Source organism: Rhagoletis zephyria, unplaced genomic scaffold (assembly GCF_001687245.7).
Source record: "Rhagoletis zephyria isolate East Lansing unplaced genomic scaffold, Rhagoletis_zephyria_1.1 Rzeph_scaffold_02002, whole genome shotgun sequence".
NCBI lineage: Eukaryota > Metazoa > Arthropoda > Insecta > Diptera > Tephritidae > Rhagoletis > Rhagoletis zephyria.
The window spans coordinates 48434-55134 of record NW_016159086.1 but is presented as its reverse complement, the minus strand read 5'-3'; the positions used below and the strand labels follow the sequence as shown (position 1 = coordinate 55134).

The following is a 6701-nucleotide window of genomic DNA, read 5'->3' as shown; positions in this document are numbered from 1 at the left end:
CTTTTTATTGAAGTTGTACAAGGCGTCGATAAATTATTGGTTGGGTGCATTTACAGACATAATCGCAATCTAAACATTAGTTCATTTACTGAGCTTCTTTACACAATCACGTTGCCGTATTCAAATATAATTCTAACTGGTGACTTTAACTGTAATGTTCTATGCGACGGCTCTTTGCCTAGTGAATTGCGGACATTGGGTCTTAACCTTGTTAACTTCACCCTTCCTACACGTTATACTGCAACAAACAATACGCTGTTAGATCTTTTCTTTGTTAGTGATGTTTCAAAAACGTTAATGTTTGACCAATTGTCCGTGCCTGTCTTCTCAAAACATGACCTAATATTCTTCGTTTATGACTTTCAGACTATAACTTCTACCCAAACGATCACCTATACAGATTTCAAAAACATTAATTATGAACAGCTTGGTACGAAGATAAACACAATAGATTGGTCTTGCGTATATTACATGGAATCCGCAGAGGATCAAATAAGCTATCTAGAAAATAATCTTACTTTGTTATTCGATGAGTTTGTCCCTTATAAAAAAATCATTACACAAAAGCCTCAACATCCATGGTTTAGTATCGAAATAAAAGACCTCATTGTTAAACGAAACAACGCTTATAAGCGATGGACACTTCAGGCTTTCCTTCTTGTTTGAAAGTTTTTGTTCGATCAGAAATGAGGTCGCGAAAAAGATTAGAAATGCAAAAGGCTATATTATGAACGAAAATTCTCCCAAATCGTGGGAAGTAAAGGTAATTGAAAGGAAATAAAGAAGATGAATCTAGTCAGCAAACATGTACGTGACATAAACATAGATGATATCAATAAGCTTTATGCTGATTTTGCTTCAAACTCATATGCCTCTGATAACGAAATAGACGGTGATTACCAAATCCATGATAATGAATATAACTCCTCGTTTAAGTTTGTATGTGCAAGTCAGTTAGATGTTTTGGAATCATTTTTATCAATAAAGTCCAATGCCGTCGGTCTAGATAAACTTCATCCTACATTTATAAAATCTTTGCTCCCTGTTATGCTGCCATTTTTCACACATGTCTTTAATACGATACTCACAACCCAGCTGGAAGAAGGCAAAAATTATCCCAATACCAAAGAGTCATAATGAATATAGACCCATCGCTATCCTTCCTTTTTTATCTAAAGTTTTTGAACACATTCTTTATAAACAAATGAATGAATTTTTAACATCTAAAAATCTATTATCACATAAACAGTCTGGATTTAGGAAAAATCTTGGATGCATTACCGCTTTAACCGATGTGGTTGAAGATATACGCGCTCGATTCAGGAAAATTTGAATTTTTGATTCTCCTAGATCATTCTAAAGCTTTTGACACCGTAAATCACAGAATATTATGTAGAAAACTTTTCAATAATTTCAATTTCTCGTACCACTCTGTAAAATTATTAAGCTCTTACCTAACTGGACGCTGCCAAGCTGTATTCGCAAACAACGGCCTTTCAGACTTTATGCCCTTAAACCGTGGCGTTCCACAAGGCTCCATTTTGGGCCCTTTTTGTTTTCATTGTACATCAATGAGTTACCAACTGTGATAGGAAAGTGCAATATACATATGTACGCTGATGACGTCCAAATTTATGCAAGCTGTGATGTTACTGATGTCAATACCTGTATTTCGTTGTTGAATGTAAATTTAAATAAAATTAACTCGTGGGCTGTTGAAAACTGTTTGTCTCTTAACCCGTCCAAGTCCAAATGTTTAGTTTTAGGGAGAAGAATTATTGAATACACTACGCTACCCAAACTATACATTAATGATATTCCCATTGATTATGTCACTTGTGTAAGAAATGTCGGTATCACTTTCAACAGAAACTTAACTTGGTCGGATCATATCAATACATGCTGCGGTAAAGTGTACGCGATGCTTCGTACCCTTTGGGTTACACAATATTTTACGCCACTAAAAACCAAAATGCTTTTGGCTAAATCGTATCTGATTCTATCTCTCCTTTATGGCTGCGAACTATTTGCAAATTTCGACTCAGTAAGTAAAAGGAAATTGAATGTTCTATTTAACAACATAGCCAGGTATATTTTCACTCTTAAACGTAGTGATCACATATCTGAGCACGCCCAGAAAATCTTCGGTATCAATTTCAATGGCTTACTCAAAACTAGAAGTCTGCTCTTAATGCACAAAATCATTTATACTAAAAATCCGAATTATCTATATAACAGAATATCCTTTTTGCGCTCAAATCGTGGAAACAAACTAAAACAACCTGTTTATAATTGTTCGCTATCTGAACGCCATTTTTTTCGTGCACACTACCCGCCTGTGGAACTCACTGCCACACACTTTGCAGGATTTGCGTAGCGCGATGAGGTTCAAGGCTACCCTGTTAAAGCACTTCCAAACATAATGCAGACTGGATTTAAATTAAATTATTCGCTTAAACTATAATTGTATGAATCTAAGAACCTATTCACGAAATGTATAAATTTAATTTTTTTTCTTTACTCTCTATAACTATTCTATGCTATTCCACATTTTTAACAATTATTATCAATTTGTTTTCAAACATTAATTTCATAATCAACAATGTTACGCGATTAATATTACTGTTTATTTTTAAGTATTCGTTTTATTTAATTCTTTTTTATTTCATTTTATCAACTATAATTTATTTGCTTAATCGAACCTAATACATCATAAGAATCTATTTTTCTTTTGTATTAGCGAAATAATAAAATAAATAAATAAAATAAAATATATGTATGTATATGAGGTGGAGTACTTTTCGTCTTTGTCATAAACAATTTTATACATACCCCATGTTAATATGCATCTTACCGATTTAAAAGAAAATTGCATCGAGCTTATGGCCCGATTCGTTTCATATGGGTGTTTCCATCGTAAGGTCCACCACGACAAAAAAATAAAAGTCTTATATCTAACGTATTTACGGGCCGATTTGTCTGCTTTTTAAAATATATACTGACTATGTAAGTAGAATCATGTTTGCGTAAAATGGTCTTCCTAGGTGGCGCCAAGGTTGAGATCTTTCGAAAAACCGTATTTATGGTCCGATTTATTTCGAATTTGGCGTATGTAGTTGAAACATAATAAGTCATAGCTTTCCAACTAATTCACCCTGAATTGGCGCTGAAGTCAAAATATAAAGTATATTCTGCACAAAATACATGTTTTATTTGCGTTAAAAATTTATTTAAAAGCAATATTTATTTATTTATTTATTTATTTGTCTACAGAACTTTTTCTTACAGACTATTGAAATGAAATGAAAGTTTTGAATTGTATCAAATAGGACTTAGTTAAATAAATAAAAAAGATCGAGCTTAAATTGTATAATATTTACACTAAAATCAAGAGTCCCACAGTAGCTATTGCATAATCGAGCACATCGTACGAGAAGTTCATTAAATGCATAATTAGTTTTATTGTATGACTGAGTAAATAAGCGATTAGTCCTTAAATTATGAGGAGAAATATGACTCTGAAACAGATCAGATAGCTCACAGCAGTTGATATTGCCGTTGATGATGTTATATACAAAAATTAATGAGAAATACGCCCTTCTATCGCATAGTGATTGCAGCCCAAGTAGTTTGCGGCGCCCTATGTAGTGAATATGGTCAATTGGCCAGTCGATCTTATAGAAAACCATTTTTGTAAAAACCTTTTGAACTTTTTCAATTTTATTTGCGTGAACCTCATAGTAAGGATTCCATACTAGGGAGCAGTATTCAAGCCGAGATCTGACTAAGGCAACGTAAAGCGACTTCAGAGTTTGAGGGTCTTAGTAGGACGTGTGAGATGAGCAAGACGGAGCAAGATGGTGAATGTGTGTCGAGCAACTCGATCGGTCGAAAGTTGAGCAAGTGGTGTCACCGCTCCTGGATGTGGAGGGTGCCCACGAGCGAGGCGATTAGACTTGTGAGACGAGCAAGACGGAGTATGAATGTGGAGTGAAGTAGTCGTGTAAGTCGTTCTAGTGTGAGCTGAGTCAGTTAAGTGGGTCAGGGTGAGTTGAGCCAGTCCAGCAAATCTCGCCGGCGAGCATTACTCCGGTCTGTTCATGGGTACGGCCCCTTTGGGGAGTATCGTGGTGGCTGTGGTTTAATACCTAAATGCGGGTAGAACCAGCAATGGTTCAATGTGGAGTTGCATTGCAACCGGATGTCGTGATCCACAGATCGTCAGAGGTTTAGGTAGGCCTCGGCCGTACCAAGGTGGTAAGTGTGTCCACCACATACTGCCAATTGGTACTGAAGTGCTTGCAGTTCAGGGCAGTGATTAATGCTAAAATTAATCCGTTGTGCCAAATGCGGGCACCGTGGTTAAAGCCGTTGGCAGGAAATCACGTAAAGCCTACATGAAATCTATGTCTATATCGTTGTAAAGCTCATACAGCTCATCGTTAAATCGTCTGCGATATTCGCCATCACCAACGCGTAAAGGTCCGTAAATCTTTCGCAGAATCTTTCTCTCGAAAACTCCAAGGACCATCGATATATGAATTCATATATTTTGATAATGAAATAAATTCGAGCATAAATACGATTTTTAGTTACATATACATAAGTAACTCAATTTCAGCGCCACACAGCGGCAAATTTTTTTCGAAAGAATTCTTTTTCCTGTTATCAATACATATTTTGCATCTGAGGATAATCGGACCATAAACACGATTTTTTAGTAATAACTCGACTCCAACGCTACCTGGCGGCTCTTTTTTCAATAGTATTATTTTTCCTATTGTCAATACATATCTCGAATATGGGTATTTCCATACGTCGCATACGTGACAGTCGTACGTTTCAATGTGATACAAACAAGGAATACCATTTGTTTTCTTTAACTTTTTTGGGCCATTGTATAGCACATAATTAGCTCCATATTTAACCGAAAAATGAAAACAATCGAACTGAAATATAAGCATTTAAAGAGAGTGTCGTGGAAGTAGATTTTTTCTTTTCTTACAAAATCGCAAAACTCTGCGAATTGTGGATGGCTATTTGCATGAAACTTATTTTAATATGATTTGGAGCAATTCTAGTTGTTTTTAATGTGTTTTGAATTAATGCAACTTGTTTCAATTTTCTTTTACAACCCCAAGTGTCTCGTGACATAAATTTCCATCGTTATATTTTTATTACCAAAACACACAGTTTGTTACCAAATGTTGTGTAAGAATCTTTCGCTTGCAATAACTAAGTTCGTGCCTGTAAAATCCATAATCGTGCGCAATAAACCACCATGGTTTAATTCAAAACTGTGCAATCTAAAGAACACAACGAACAAAGCCTTCAAAAAGTCTAAGTCTAGTAATTTAGAAAGTGACCGTTTGAAATTTTTAAAACTGAGAAAAGAATTTGACGTCCTTCACAATTTTTTATTTAAGCAATACATGTTTTCTGTTGAATCTAGTCTTAAATCGAATCCTGCTAGTTTTTGGCAATACGTTAACTCAAAAAGGAAAACAACTGGCTTCCCAACCAGTTTAGAATATGAGGGTAGTATTTCTGAGACGGTTGAAGAGTCATGCGAGCTTTTTGCAAGCTTTTTCCAGAAAGTGTACGACAAGTATGAGACCAAATCTTTTCATAGGCTCCCACCACTGCCAGTGGAAGCCATTACTTCTTTCGAAATATGTGCGGAAGATGTTTTGCAAGCAATCTCTAATTTAAAATCTAGCTTTAAAACTGATAGTGACGGATTTTCCTCTCACATCTTAAAAATATGTGCTGATATTATGGCTCCACTCTTGTCCTTGCTATTCAAAAAATGTATACATCATGGTGTATTTATGGACTCATGGATACTATGCTCTATTGAACCCATATACAAATCAGGTGATCGGAACGATGTCTGTAACTATAGACCTATCGTGAAACAGAGTACCATAGCAAAATTATTCGATAACATAATCCAAAGAAAACTCTTTAATCATGTAGACAATCTTATATGTAGATGCCAACATGGTTTCGTCCCTGGGCGTTCGACCTGCTCTAACCTCCTCTTAGCTACTAACCAAATAATAAATGCTTTTAAAAACCATGCTCAGTTAGATGTAATTTACACTGACTTTTCAAAGGCCTTCGACAAGGTCGACCATTCAATACTGTTGTATAAGCTGGAGCGTTATGGAGTAAGTGGTAAACTCCTAGATTTCTTCGCTAGTTTCCTGAAGGGTAGAAAACTATTCGTAAAAATTGGCACTTCTGTATCAAAGACATTTGTCGAGGCATGGTCTGGCATACCTCAAGGAACTCACTGTGGTCCACTGCTATTCATTCTTTTTATAAACGACTTGCCGAATCATTTCAAGTTCGCCAATTGTCTGATGTTTGCAGACGACGTAAAACTTCTGCTAGAGCTTCGCAGCTTATCCGATAGCGTAAAGTTGCAATCCGATCTGCATGCATTCGAACAATGGTGCTCTATAAATAATCTTTTTCTGAATGTTAAAACATGTTTCACTGTAACTTACACTAGGAAGCCAAATTTCATTGATTATGGTTACAATTTGAACAATTGTATTATAAGCCGTAGCTACGAGATGAAAGATCTTGGCGTTGTTTTCGACACCAAGCTTTCATTCACACGACATATTGACTACATTGTGTCTAAAGCATTCGCAATGATTGGTTTCATCAGAAGAAATTCCTCTGATTTT

At 35.7% G+C, this 6701-nt stretch overlaps 1 long non-coding RNA gene across 1 annotated transcript in view; it reads right to left on the bottom strand.

The window, feature by feature from the left end:
• Positions 1–348: 348 nt before the first annotated feature.
• LOC108365800 (uncharacterized) overlaps positions 349–6701 on the bottom strand; it is a 16576-nt gene continuing 10223 nt past the window's right edge. The window contains exons 2-3 of the long non-coding RNA XR_001848004.1: positions 4740–4744; positions 349–359 (exon numbers count right to left, since the gene is read on the bottom strand). This is a non-coding gene — a long non-coding RNA (uncharacterized LOC108365800). The remainder of the gene's footprint in view (positions 360–4739; positions 4745–6701) is intronic.